This window comes from Polyodon spathula, chromosome 56, assembly GCF_017654505.1.
Source record: "Polyodon spathula isolate WHYD16114869_AA chromosome 56, ASM1765450v1, whole genome shotgun sequence".
Taxonomy (NCBI): domain Eukaryota; kingdom Metazoa; phylum Chordata; class Actinopteri; order Acipenseriformes; family Polyodontidae; genus Polyodon; species Polyodon spathula.
In genome coordinates, this window is record NC_054589.1 from 424189 (window position 1) to 439415 (window position 15227).

Genomic DNA, 15227 nt, shown 5'->3' on the forward strand with positions numbered 1-15227 from the left:
CAATGTAGAATTTACTAAAATATTGACCGTTTAGTATTTAAAGGATGTAGCATTTCTTTTTAAATAACTAATATTTCTTTGACATATGTTTTAAGTTATTAATCAGATTGTTAGTTATAACTATAATAGGTGAATCTAGATCACTCTTTTTAGCAGTATTAAAAGTCACAACTTCACCTAAATTCTCTGTATTATTTCCAAGGGCTCATCCTGCTTCCTCTCCTTTCCTTTCTCTCCTGCAGTCTGATTAAGAGGTTCACTGTGAGCATGTCACTGTTTCTCAGGAGCTCACTATCGCAGGGAGGTCGGGTGTGCGAGACCTCATCATCCAGCTCTGCTGGAGGAGCATTTCGAAGTATTTTTATGACTTTCTTGGCAGTTGGGCACGGTCTGGTCTCATCACAACAATTTCTATGGTACTTCCAAAACCTCTCTCTGGTTAGCCTCTCTACAATCTCTCTATCTTTGGCATGCATTGCCTTCTTTTTCCTATCCAGTGCCCTTGGATTTGCATTGCTATTAGTGCCTGAAACAGCAGGGTCCTTGTGACCCTTATCCCTACAAAGATGACCAAATGATTGGCCCTTTTCCTGCGCCATTGACCACACAGTACCTTCTTTCATCTCTAGAGTGCCTTTTTCATTCTCAACCCAAGATCTGCACAGGTTGCCTTCTCCATCACTGCCATCGGGCTGTCCAGTGATATGGCGCCACATCAAGTCTTCATACGCTTCATTTGAGTATCCTAGATCACCATGTTGAAGGGTATTGTCAGTCCTTGATGATAAACTGTCAATGGAAGTCTCATAATCTTTCAACAGATGCAGCCCCTTGTCTGCTCCCCCCTCTTTGTTGTGTCGTTTGTCATTCTTGGATTCAGAGTAGTTATTGAGCTCTATATTACATGTGGTGATTCTGTTTCCATCCTCCTCGAGGGACAGGCTCTGGTTACAGAAGTGAAGGTTGTTCCAGGTTTTGCTTCTTTTGCTGGAAGGGTTTCTCGTGACATCATCACCCTTCAGATTTGGGTCATTGTTAGTTGTTCTCTGCACTTCAGCACTGATGTTTCCTGCATCGTGTAAGTAAGGTTTGTGGGTTGCGGTACTGGGATCTTTGGGTGGAATTTCAATATGGTGAGCAAACTCTGTCTCAAAATACTTTACCAAATCTGTGAAAGAAAGGGAATTATTATTATTAGTCGTCATAGTTTTATCCACAAGAAACAACAGTAAATATTATAGTTCTGTTTCATAATATATCAAATCACACCCATTATAAATCACAAAGCCACTCTCAGCCAATCGTAAAGCCACATTTCAGAACATTCCAGCGCATCTCATATTGCCATAAGTGTCGTCTTAAGTTAATAAGGGAACCCTGTCTCTTTTGGTACAGCGGGTTTGTCTCTATGGGTGACAGAACCTCGTGAATAAAAGAGAAAAAAAAGTCTTACCTATTGATTTGGTATCATTCATGATTTGTGTTTTCCCAGTCGTTACTTGATGTACTGCGCCAGCATCAGGAAGGGTGCCTGGTGCTGTTTTACACAAGCGAATCCCATCTCTCTTCTGACAGCTTCCTTCCAGCTCAGCCTCCTGGTTTTGAAGATCATGAGCCCCATCAGATACACCACTTGCAAGCTGTGACTTGAATTCGTTCTGCCCTGTGCAGCCGAGCCCAGAGCTGGGAGGGTTTTGTGAATGCATTGCATCTGTCCACAGCTTATTCTCAATTCGCATTCCCACAGGTGCATTTTCATGCAAACTGGTACTGGGGTTTACTGGGTTAGTAACACCCCTTTGTTTCCACTGCTTTCTTATCGCACAGCTAGCGACGCATATGAAGAATGCCAGCACAAACCCACCTATGAGACAAAAATACATTAGAAACACATTAAAAAAAACTGAATTTGAACCATCAGTACTGATATATCATCCACCCCGAACTCCAGATCAACACAGTTAAGCATTAAAGAAGCCATTCTAATAGACCATATGGCACTTAACAAACATCTGTTATCAAGCAGAAATGCCCGCTTCAGAATATATCAATTCTGCTTGAAACCAAATGTCTATGAATCAGTTTTGTAAATGAACTTCAATGGCTTTTTGTACTGGATTGTATTTGATTGTTTCAATATTTAAAATCTTCTGCAGTGTGATACCGGTAATGACAGCTTTACACTGAACCGGACAGATATCCTGAAGAATAAGCAACTTTTTCTTCTCTTGAAATGATTGGCACTATTGATTTATATTAGCCTTGGCTAATATTCTAAATCATCATCTATTGAATGCACATGCTGTCCAGCTGGGAGTTAAGAATCATATAACTAAATATTAGGTAAGAAATTGTGACGCTCATTGAGCTATATCCATCAGACAGCCTTTGTCTACAGCATACAATGTGGTTTTAGGAGTTTGTATCAAATTACCTATAAATCCATAGATCCACAAACTGCTGGAGATTTGACTCTGTGGGCTGCCAGTTGGATACCCGGATTCAGTTGAATTTGAGTTGCAGACAGTTTGATAAACACTGAGAAGTGGACTTCCCTGTACCTCTGATGGACTGGCACAAACTACTCTCTCGGGGGTCTGAACTTTGTCTTTCAGCCTCTGCAGGAGCAGCACAAAGGCACAGGTACACCTCCAAGGGTTATCATGTAGCTGCAATAATAATGTAGAGTCTGGAACATCAGGGAGCGTTTCTAAACCATTCTGAAACAAGGCAATTCTCATTAGATTCATCAGAGTGTTGAAGGCGTCATTGTTAATGAAGATCATTCCATTCCCTGACAAGTCCAGCTCCACCAAACTGCTCATACCTAGAAACGTCCCGCTTGATAAATAGCGTATGTAGTTGGAGCTGACATTGAGTTCTTGAAGCTGAGATAAGTTTTCAAATATTCTCGGCGGAAGGTAGGGTATCCGGTTGGAGGCTAGGTTTAGCTTCTCAAGCCTCACCAGATGATTAAACCAGGATTCACGCAGTGTGTCAAGTGCGTTACTGGTCAGGGTAAATTCAGTGAGGTTATTTGGACCAGTGAAAGCCAAAGCTTCAATGCCACAGCTTGTGAGCCTGTTATTGCTGAGATCAAGGTATTGTAATCTATTGGACTCTCCAGTGGCAAACGAGTAGTTCCGCAATGCTGAAATGGGAAATTCATTTATAGACAGGACGTTCAGGTTGGAAAAGTTTCTGAATGCCTCTGCTGGTATCTGGTCTAGGGTTCCCGCACGTAGTAATATCTTCTCAGTTACGACGGGTAAACCTGTTAAAACTTAAAAAGACAAAGCATTACTGTGCTAAGAGGGTCGATTTTTCTTGTGAATAAACATGGGGAAAATGTAAGGATCCCAAATACATATTGTATTAACAACCAAAAACAGAGGGGATAACAGATCAATTCAGTATAAATATCAAGTCTTAAACTGTGGGCATATTGACAAATTAGGAAATGCTTTAGCGTGCCTTTACAAAAATGTTTTACAGTATAGGCTCATAATGCTATATAGGATCATAATTAATGTTGTGGTTGTTATATCTATTGTATGTCAATGAAGATACAGGATGTATTTTTGCATGCAAGTTTATCTAGCTACTTATAAAAATGGCTCTTACCTTCCTGCAAAGAGTTAACTTGTGTACAATCTGCCAGGCCTGTTGAACAGAATTTACAGTTTGCAGGGCAGAGCTGTACAGGTCCAGGCAGCAACACCATGAGAATGCAGACATGCATTGACAACCCTGCAAAAATACACAACCATATCAATGGTCTTTTCAAGGATAATCATCATATCATACATGCCAATTTAGTATAGGGTAGACTCAACACCAAAAAGTGCTGTATGATGTTGATTTAATTATGAGGCTGTTATTCCCAGACAAAAACTATTTCCCTTGCCTTGTTATGCAAAACAGCAACATATTTATACTCTCTTAAATAACAGGATTCTTTAAAAAAAATCACCATCTAATTCAATGTGCCTCTTAATAAACTCTTACAATCATAGCAAGATAAACATCTTGATTTAGATTCAATCACATTGTTTTTCAATATCTTTTTGTGTTGTTGTATAAAACTAGCCATTTTAAATTCAAACAAATTAAACAGTGGGTTTCATTTATGACAACTACTTTGTTAGTTATTTGAAGTTGAATTAAAGTATTTAAAAAAAAAAAATAAAACAGAAATCATGAAATCACATAACCAGCGTGGAAACAGAAACACACAAAACTATTATTTGGGAAACCTTATCTTTGACAAAGGGATTCGTCAATGAAAAAAATCCTATATATTGATGAACTTGTTCATTATGCTAAAATGTAATATTTGTTGAAGACATACAGTGAACTTTGTTATTTGTTTACGGTGAAAAACAAGTACTACAAAAATAAAATAAGAACCAAACCCGTCCATAGCCTCTGGTACTTCCTTTGTACAATAAATAGGATTAGAGATACATTTCCAACAACCTAGTGGGTAGTAAAAGAGCTTTGAATGTCATCTTTGAAACAAACTTCTGCTCCACATCAGACTGATAAAACATATTGAAATCTCTTTGTAATGTACTCTTTTCCTGCGTGATGAAAGGAAATCTCTATTTTAGTACACATCTTATGAATGTTGTCATTAAAATCTTGTCTAAAGACTGCTTCCTCTTTGTCCTATTGGGTTCTACTCTATAGTAAACACATTTTAAAAAACTATCGCTAGTTGCTGTCTATTTATTGAATCTGAAATTATCTTAGACTTGCACATTCTTATTGAAAGAACTGACAATCTTTTATTCCTTTAGCATTCAGATTATTAAAATGTCAAGCCAAACAAACAGTAGTAATATACAATCTATTGAATCAAATGTATATTTTTAGGTAACTTACAAACAGAACTTACCGGTACTGGTCATTTTTAGGGATGTACTGGTAGCTTGTCCCGCACACAGTCTAACTCTGATGTCGCTTCTCATCTGGTTCTGTATCTGTGTCCCATTAACCGATGCTTCCCGTTTCTAGGGCTTTAGAATTTCTGTTTTCAGATGAATGACTCGATTGATGAGCCATGTTACTTACCGGTTACCCATTAACTCAGACCTGCAAGCCCAAACAGGAATGCCAAGTTACACTTTATTTAAAATTCAAATGCATCAGTTTGGGGTCTCGGGTGCACACTTGTTCACTTCAGCAGAGAAATTTAAAGTGTCCTCCTTTTCTTCTGAATGTTTGAGGTCAGCCGTGACTGTACGAACAAGGTAACAGCACAGAGTTCCAGCAAAACAGGGACATTAAAACTTGAAAGACTGACATCCCACTACCACTCCCCCGCCCAACCAATTGTTTTTCCATTTAAAACATAAGTAATGTGTTTTTCCTAAATTTAAAGTGTTAACTTAAATATCAATCCTAACCACTAGGAAATAGAATATAATTTCTCACCCTCCCTTAGCTGTGGTGATATCAGACAATGTACTGTGCTGTACCTAAAATGTGATTTTTCTTTTTGAAGCTAAAATGTATCCCCCCCCTCCCCCCCCCCCAAACACACACACACACACACACACACTTAGCTTTCAGTTAAACGAATATCTTGTGAAATGCTAAATGCCCAGGTTATTCACTTTTAAAAATGTAAACTGAGGGTATTTTAACTGACACCATACCATGCAGTACTATACCATCAATTATACAGTAGCATTTCAAACTGCGCAAAAGAGCAGGCAGAATTGTAAGACATCAACAAACAGCTCGATCCTGTAAACCATTTCAATGTTTGTTATATATAAAAAAAAACACTGACTGCCGTAACATATTTTAATTATAAAAAAAAGTGTTTTATTAGGTTTAACGTGTCATACTTATTTAAATTAAAAAACACCAACCACAAAACCTCAAAAGTAGTACATATAACCTCTATTAACAGTTTGCACACTAGGGCAGTGACAATTAGTCAGTGGTGCTGTACTGTTCCAATTAAGGTCTGAATTGATCAAATTGATTACAATTAAATACATTTAACAGGAAAATATTGTTGAATTTCCTAAACTGTTTCTCATTAGACAGTCTGAATTACATTAGATAAGATTTAAATAATACAAAAATATATAATAACAATAGAGTATAGTTCTATTTAAAAGTGTACTTTAACCAATTCAATTTAGTTAGAGGTGGTAGCAACATTCATAATCCCCTAAATATCTTACTCTAATATGTACACATCTTTATAAAAATAAAACAGTTCAAAACTATGGTGAGCCTGTAGCTAAAAAAAAAACTATTGGATGTGCTTAGCAGACGATCCTCTTTATATTCACCATACTGCAGGATAGACTATATGATATGCAAGACAAATCTAAACTGACCAGGGGTATCCAATCACGGTCTAGGAAGGCTATTCCACTCCAAATTTAACATGTAAAATGAGATACTCAAGTACATTAGGGTCTGGCTAGAGGTATAATTAAACAATTTAGAACAGGGTTAGAACAAAGACCTGGAGCGGAAGAACCAACTTTGACCACCCCTGCCCTAAACCCTCCAAGGATGCATGAATATATAATCTAAACCTTACGCAATCATTTGGCAACAGGTTTCCTTTGTAATGATACAATGTGAATGAGCTGTCCGAGACAATTACATAAGTTTGGTGCGTCTTTTGGTCTTTCTTTTTGGAAGGTGGTACAATGAACGTCAATGAAATAATATTATGCTGTGGTCGCTGCTACGGTTTGTTGACCACTCTCTTCTGGTGCGTTTGTTTCCATCTGTCTCGTGTCCACCTGCCTTGATTCACAACAACTTCATGAAGCAGATCAATGAAGGCATATTCATTATTTTGCAGCAGGTTTTCATCCCCTGGTGAGCCACTGTGACGAGCCCTTTCTACCTTTGTGAGGGAGTGTGTGCCACTACACTGTTCACTACCCTCCACTGACACACTGTTCAATGCTCTTTGGCTGTTCTGCGTTCTCTTCTTCCCTGCAGTTCCTTCTTTTTGTGAGTCTGCACTTCTTTTCTGACTGCTGCCTTTAAACCCGTATTCTCCAGTAGATTGCTGAGGCATACCTTCCGTTCCTGAATCCAGCTTCTCTACAGCAGCCTCTTGGTTTCCATCAATATCATCCTTTGGAGATAACTTAGAATCACCTTCTTCTCCTTGGGGGCTTCTTTGATAAGGCTTGTCTCCTACTGAGAAACCCACCACATTTTCAGGATGAATATGTGCTTTAGATGCATCTTCCAGCCTTAGAAAATAGTTATCTACCTTTTCTTCTTTCCACTCTGTCTTGGTCGATGGCCACGTTGACATCCTTTTGATGGTCTGACCAAGCCTCGGCCTGTTTGTGGAAATAAGATGGCTTTGTGCAATTCTCTCTGGCGTTTCTTTAGCAGCTCTTGTATCAATACTTAGGTAGGGCATTTGGTCAGTGCCTTCATAAGTGTGGTTATCTTCAGTCTTAGTTGGACCTTCTGAATGCTGATCTACAAAACCTATGCATTCTACAGTCATATTCTTATTGAAATGTTCTAAATGGTGTCTGCCTGTTTGGTCAGTGCTGGCATCCTTTATTTTAAACGGTGACTCAGTTCCTCCAGCGGTTCTCTTATGAATCTCAGCTAGTTGTCTTACAGATTCGTCGGCAGGTTTCAGGTTTGCTTTGCTCATGTTTTCGGTTTTATTTGGCCCTGGTTTAACTGTGTCTTGTATAAACTGTGACCGGTACAAGACTGCAGAAGCTGACTTTGCTCGACTCTTGGCATTACATTTCTGTCGTCCTGCTCCAGATTTTTCCAGTAGCATGTTTCCTCTCTGCAGGTTTTTGCTTTGTTCTTTGGTGTCAGACGTGGCTTGATGTTTATCTTTTTCTCTTTCTTCATCTGGTTTTACTTGTTTCTTCCCTTGTTTTCTTTTGTAGAGCAGAGTGACCAACAGCAGGACTGCCAGAAGAACCACTGCAAAAAAACAGTGTTGCTGTACAGATTACTTTAACAATGTCACTGCTTCACTACTTTCAGAGACAATCTGTGCCAGATCAGATCAATGAAAAATGTGACCCCTTTGTAGTAAAAACTTACCAAGGAACACCAGTAAAATTGGTACTCCGACATGAATGAATGTTTCTTTCGGTGGCTCAGGCGGGCTTGGGGAAGGACAGTGAAACTCTGAGATGTTCCAGACTGGACTGCCTTTGAGTGTCGGTGGATTTATACAGGTAACATCCATGGGGTCTTGTAGTAAAGAAGCACTGATCAAATCTGAAATACATATGGGATAATATAAGTTTACAGGGCCCATAAACACAACATTTGGAAAAAGAAACCTAATACAGTAGAAGTCAATGAGTGATTGATCTGGACAGTGGAACTGTCTGATTTAATTTCAGTGCATATTTTTTAGAGTTCCTAAAATACCACATTTCTCCAAAAAGTACCTATACAGTAGCTGTTTATTAGATAATCAGAAAATGGTGCCAATAAGGCATGTTGCTATATATGATTGACATCAGACTTGCATAAACTCAGCATTCTTTACCCCCTCAAACAATGTGTGCAGCTGCTCTGAAACAATTACTGTAAAAAAAACTCTGTATAAGTGTATTTTCTAGGTATTTTTAGGGGGTCCTAAAAAGGGGGGAGCGACTTATACACTGGTGTGACCTATAGGCTTTTTCCTGAAATTGTTGTTTCAAAAGGGGGAGGGGAGGCTAATACACCAGTTCAACTTATACACTGTTTTTTATGGTAGATGACTAGAACTGATCTGAGTTGCCTCAAAACAAATTAATTCCTCTCGCGAAGAGTGCTGTATTACTGTATAATGGGTGCTGATAAAAAACATACACTAATAATTCAAGCCCTAAATATTTCAGAGGTCTTCATTGACATATTGTACTCAAGATTCAAGCCCTTTACTGAACAAACTGGGTTAATAATGTCTTCTGTACAGGTTGAACAGACAATGCTAAGTGACACTTATCTTTACCTTTGAGAAAGATTCCAAAGCTCTTCAGTTCACACGAGCAATCCCATGGATTTCCACCTAGCTTCATCTTGGTAGACTCTAGTCCACTAAACGTGGCTCTGCTTGCATAGGACAGCTCGTTTCCAGCAAGGTCAAGCACAGACAGCTTGCCAAGTCCTTTAAAACTGCCATCAGCTATGGTGTTGATTTTATTTCTGGCTAAATTAAGGGCCACCAAATTGCAAAAACGGGGCAGGGTGTGAAACTCAATTCTCTGAACGTTGTTTGCGAACATGGTTAGGTTTTCCAGAAGCTGTGGGTTGGAGAGCCATAAAGCGTTGACGTCAGTGAGGTGATTCTGGTACAAACTCAGTTTGGCGAGCTGGCTGAATGCTCTGAAAGCCCCGGGTTGAATTTCTGTGGCCCCGCTGTTCGCTATGGTCAGACTGGAGACAGAGTTCAGGTTTTCACTGGAGAACACTGTTGAGTTGATGACACCAATGTTTCGCATAATAAAAAGGATGGAAGTTATACCAGGTGGGAAATCTGAATAAAAAATAATAATATTTTTTTAAAAAAGCACATGCAAAGGGTTATTAAATCAAACAATTAAAATGAGTAGTCAATTATGATGTAGAAAATATTTCTGAGCAATATGACTGAAATCAGAAATCATAGATGACTACTAAGAGGCTAGGATTACATTTTAAATATGGCGCAGCTATTCTACCATGTTGTAAAATACAGCAAACAAAAAAAACAGACACACACACACAACTGGTAAACACATCACATAGTTTAAGGATAGCTGTGCCTAGAGAAAATATTATATTGCCATATTTGCCAATGCTGAATATATGAATTGCATCCAATGTAAATATACCCTGAACTACCTTATTATCTGCAACTATAATGAGGCACGATATTTATGAAACTACAGCAGGAGAGGTCAGTGGACTTGCAAAGAGATGTGTTCAAGTGTAATCTATTCTTCATTTCCACCACTGGCTAGTAGCATTTAGTTGTTGTGTGTGTGTGTGTGTGTGTGTGTGTTGTTTTTTTTTTTTTTTTTTTTCCCATGAACATATATACCTATTTTAAATGGTTTTCCTCAACCATGACGACCAACACAGTATCTAGCACAAACTGGTTATTTTAAACAAAAACTACAGCCTTTTCATTCTTACAGATTAATGCCTTCTCCAGTGTTTTGTTGTATTATTATTATGAAATAGGTTTTATTATGTATGTTCAACTCCTTACTGGCTTTGGCACCATCTGCCCTTGAAAAGTCTCAGAAGGGCTACAGCTGTGTGGTCCTCTATGTTTGTCCACACACACACTGTAATGTCTCTCTCTCTCTCTTTTTTTTTTTTAATTACAAAGGCAGCGAGAGTCTGTGGGTCAGAATTTCAAAGCTTTTAATATGGTCTTTAGTGAACCCCACCTTAAATAACAATAACAAGGATTGTGTTTATTTGGCTGCTGAAGGTTTTGAACACCTTTGGGAAGACTTTGAACTGGTTCCATCAGTGTATGAAAATGGAATTTGGTAACATTTCTTTGTCTAGCTTGAATACTAAATCGTATTTGGGAACTCCTTTGAACCACCTGCCTTCAGTCCACGTTAACAAATAGATATTTCTGATGTATTACTTTCTTTAATCTCTCTATGCTGTTGATTAAGTTTGAACCACGACGTTTTTTATATATATATGTGTGTGTGTGTGTGTGTGTGTGTGTGTGTGTGTGTGTGATTGAGTTAACAGCTGACCGCTGTCACACTTACCGTTTGGTATTGTGGAGCAGAAGTATTCGGATTCTTGTACACAGCTGCAGCTCGTGGGCTTCAGGTGTTCAGCAATTAAGATAACTGCAATTAAAACTTGAAGCATGAAACCAACGTTAATTCAAAATATCGAAGTCAGAACATGCATTACAAATATCGGTAGTACAGTAGTTGCATTATATATGGTTAAGATACACATTACGCTCGAGTGTTCTACAGACACTCAGAAAAGCAAATTCGTAATATATAACACGTTTTAGTCGTTCATTATTAGTTAATTATTTTAAACATAATGCATTAGGCTGTTAATTGATAAATAACATGGAAATACATTAAATGAAGTAAACGTGTCCGTTTGAAATATATATACTTACACTTCATTGTAGAAGCTTGACGGTAGAAATTTTATGAATGCTAACAGAAAAATCCAAACGAAGTCCAGTACTTTTGTCTAATAAGAACCGTTTCATGTGAAGTGTGTTTTAGTTTTTAGCTTTTCTTCGCCTGTTTCCATAGATATTGGCGTTGCTTTGGTAGGCTGTGCCTACACTTTCTGCATGAGCAGTGATGAGATGTGTATCAAATGATGCGTGGATGCAACGGCAGGGACTCTCAGGAGCAGACCACTGACATATTTTATATTTAAAAGTAGGCCATTTGATTTGAAAGAATAGTTTTTAGAAAAATCTGCAAATAAAAAATTACATTATAGACCAAATTAAACAATACGTTGTGTATACAATCTCGGTAATGTGTTTGTTTTGCTAAACTCAAACTATATATATATATATATATATATATATATATATATATATATATATATATATATATATATATATATATATATATATATATATATTATATATTATATATATATATAGATCTATAGATATATATATATATGATATATATATATTATTAATCATATATAGATTTTCAGTAGACATAATTTTCAGTAGGCATATTTTTGTCATCTGTCTTTTTCAGTAGGCATCACAATGATTCAAATAAATATATAAATAAAATTAAATGCAATAACTAAGAAATGTGATTGCAAACAACTTTTAACTGGAGCAAATCTTATTTATATTTCAGTCACACTTCAAACTTTCATCTAGACAAGGGAGCAATACATTTGAGAAAATAGACTACGCCCTGTGCTATCTATCATTACAGCCCGTGGACGGTGGTTTAATGAGACATTTCAATAACGGTTTTACATGTCCCAACTTGCAGACCGGTTTTGCCTGGTAATGGATTGCTTTTTAAAATTAAGGATGTTTTTAAAAATAGTCTACCAATATATACTTAACATCTTGTTACTAATGACTCTTCTTTAAACAAATACATAAACCGAAGCCTAAATAAGATAACATTTTTGCATACATTTCTTTTCTATAAAGGGTGCTATTTCTTGTAATCTGCGACCTGATGGGTTAATCATTTTCTGCAAGTCAGTTTCGGATGGGTGATGATATGTCCCCTGCTGGTTTACATGCTCCAAACGAGCTGAAATGAAGATGGAATATTTTCACACCGTGTATCATCGATAATGTCACTGACGGGAGCTTGCCAATCTAACCCAAGTTCCATTCAATTACTAAGTGCACGTACTTAGTTAAAAACATCTGAGCAAGAAACAAGGAGACGCTATTGAGTAAATATTAATATTTATATATTAATATAAAAAATATCAAGCGGGTCAAGTGTATCGTCAACACAACAACACGATTCTAATCTCTGATAAACAGCAGTTACTTCGAAATCCTTACGTATTCCTACACGCTTGAAGAAAATAAGCACATTCTATTAAATTTTAATTTCCATTCACTTCAATTAATTGATGCGTACCGAACACAGTCATGACGGCGTTATATATATTAATACACACACATATATATATATATATATATATATATATATATATATATATATATATATATATATATACACACACACACACACACTATTATATACAATAATTAACTATGCAAGTGTCACAAATGCATCATTAAGCTTGCTCTTTGCCAGGGCCGACCCATCGGCGAGATAAATCACAGGCTGGGAAGATACACACCAAGCCAAGCAACTCTGTGCCAGCCTCATACAATGCCTGAAGCGTTTTCAATTCTGTGCTTGTTTGTCTAACAATCTGTAGGTTAATGATAACGTATAATCTCTTTACGGCTTGTTTAATTTATTTCACTTCAACTGTGAGAAACAAACTTTAAAATGAGAGTAATAGGATAGATACCTCCAAATGTAACACAGGGCATTATATTTAATTTATATTAGAAAATGTGCCTTTTAACTTGCCATCAGAAGTTATAAAACATTTTCCAAAACTACTATACTACAGGTTAATACAAGGCAAAGTTTACCCTGCAAAATTAACAGATACTTTAGAAAGGTATATTCTCAAACAATGCAATAATGTGGTATGGTGCTGATTGGCATTAACAGCATACTGAAATGTGATGGTTTTTGAACCAACACTGACCATTCAAATCATGCCACTAGGGGGCGGACATGTAAAAGGTATCAGAATGTTAAAACAGACTGGTTACTAAAAAAACACAATGAACAGTAAAGTATATCTCAGTTGCTAAATACAGTATTAGGATTGTGTGGTCTTTTAATTTTGAAACCAGGTGAAGATAATACATGTGAACTAGAGTTATTTGCAAATTAATTGTAAGTGAAAATGGTAAACTTTAGAAAACAAACTTGCTCAAGTCAGCTCACACCGTTACTCGTGCATGTTAATTGTGATTGTCAAAATGACTGCAAACAATATAAGCAATATTACACAAACTGCAAGCTGAATAACAGCATGTGTCGCTTTTATTTCAGGATACATTTCTAAGATTCTGTTTTAACTGCTGCACAGGCTTAGGATACAGTCATATAAAACAGTATGATCTGACCAATTCAATTCCTTTAAATACAATTCATTACTTTGCAGCAGTAGAGAGGCAGTTTAAATGATAAAAATAGACACACACTCTTCTGCACAATGCTAGTCTTGTGTGAATTAGTCAAATGGCATGTGCTACACAAGGTACAAAAAACATCTGTAGCAGCCTTAAGACTGGTCTGAAGCAGAATGCCACAGGTGACACACTTAGATTGGAACAGTTATCTCATCCCTGGGTAAGGGCACCTGATAATAAAAAATAATAAACCCTTCTCTCCCTGGTTGATAAGCAGAAACTGAAACACTGAAAACATGGGATTAAGTTGGAGAATTTAGTGAAGAGAGGAGTCTTCTGGGATTGAGCAGTTGTCAAGAAGAGTGGCCAGGCTTGTACATGCTGTGGTCAAGCCAGAAAATGTAATAAAGCTGTAAACTGCTATAGTTAAGATTTATTTTATTGTTATATTTATTCTACACTTACTACACAAACTAATATCTCAAACTATAACCAGTAGTTACAGGGACCCATCAAGTCTCAGGATTTATGCAGCGTTCTGTTCTCATTTAATTTCATTACAAGTCGTTTGGTTTGTGGTTCTACAGTGTGTTGTACTTGGTATTATCATACACTGTAGGTAAGTGTCTAACAAGCTTTTATTATTAAAATGTGAAATGTTACAAAACAAATAAGTGATTAAAAAGAAGTGTGAAAAAAGTACAAATAAAATAAACAAATATTGGGGCAATGGTAAACAAAGAGTTTACTGGTAATATTTATTAAATTTCAGTGCTTCTCTTTAAAATAAATATATGATATAATAATAATAATAATATCAAACATACAACAAAAAAAAAAAAAAAAAAAACATAAGCATGAAAAGCATGGTATTTGCAACAGAAAAGTACCCTAATGTGATAAAACTGAATACCAATCTTTAGTAAACAAACTATAAGTTATTTACAAACAGCTATCAAAAACATATATACAAAATGCAGCAACTTATATTAAATGAAGTATTCTAAAGCCTTTCTTTTTTCTTTCTTTTTTTTTTTTACGATTTGGAAAAACTATAGAATAAAGGAAGACCTTCATCTTGCTATAGTTAGTGTTATCCTACCTGCTTTTTGGTAATATGTACCGCTTAGTTTAGAACACAGTCTATTGGGTTTGTAAATAAGATGGTTTTTCACCCTTTTAAAATACCAAAACATACACATTCTGGCTCCTAAATGTCAGCTTTATGTTGATCAGCAAGCAAGGATAATGTGCAACACTTAATCCATTTTGATCTTGAGGCAAAACATGAAATTGATTCGTCATTGTTTTTTTAAAGCATTAAGATTTAACCTTAATGTGTCACATATGTCACCTTCGAGAACATAAAAAGACAACAATCAAAGATTATGCTATTATGAATATATTAAATACTGTCACCCAAAAAGTTAACAGGCACACTCTTCACTACAGAGCATGCTGCTCACTCAGAATAGAAAAAAAACAGGAGAGAACCGAGGATTACAATTGCATGAAAAAAAAAAAAAAAGAAAAACACATTAAA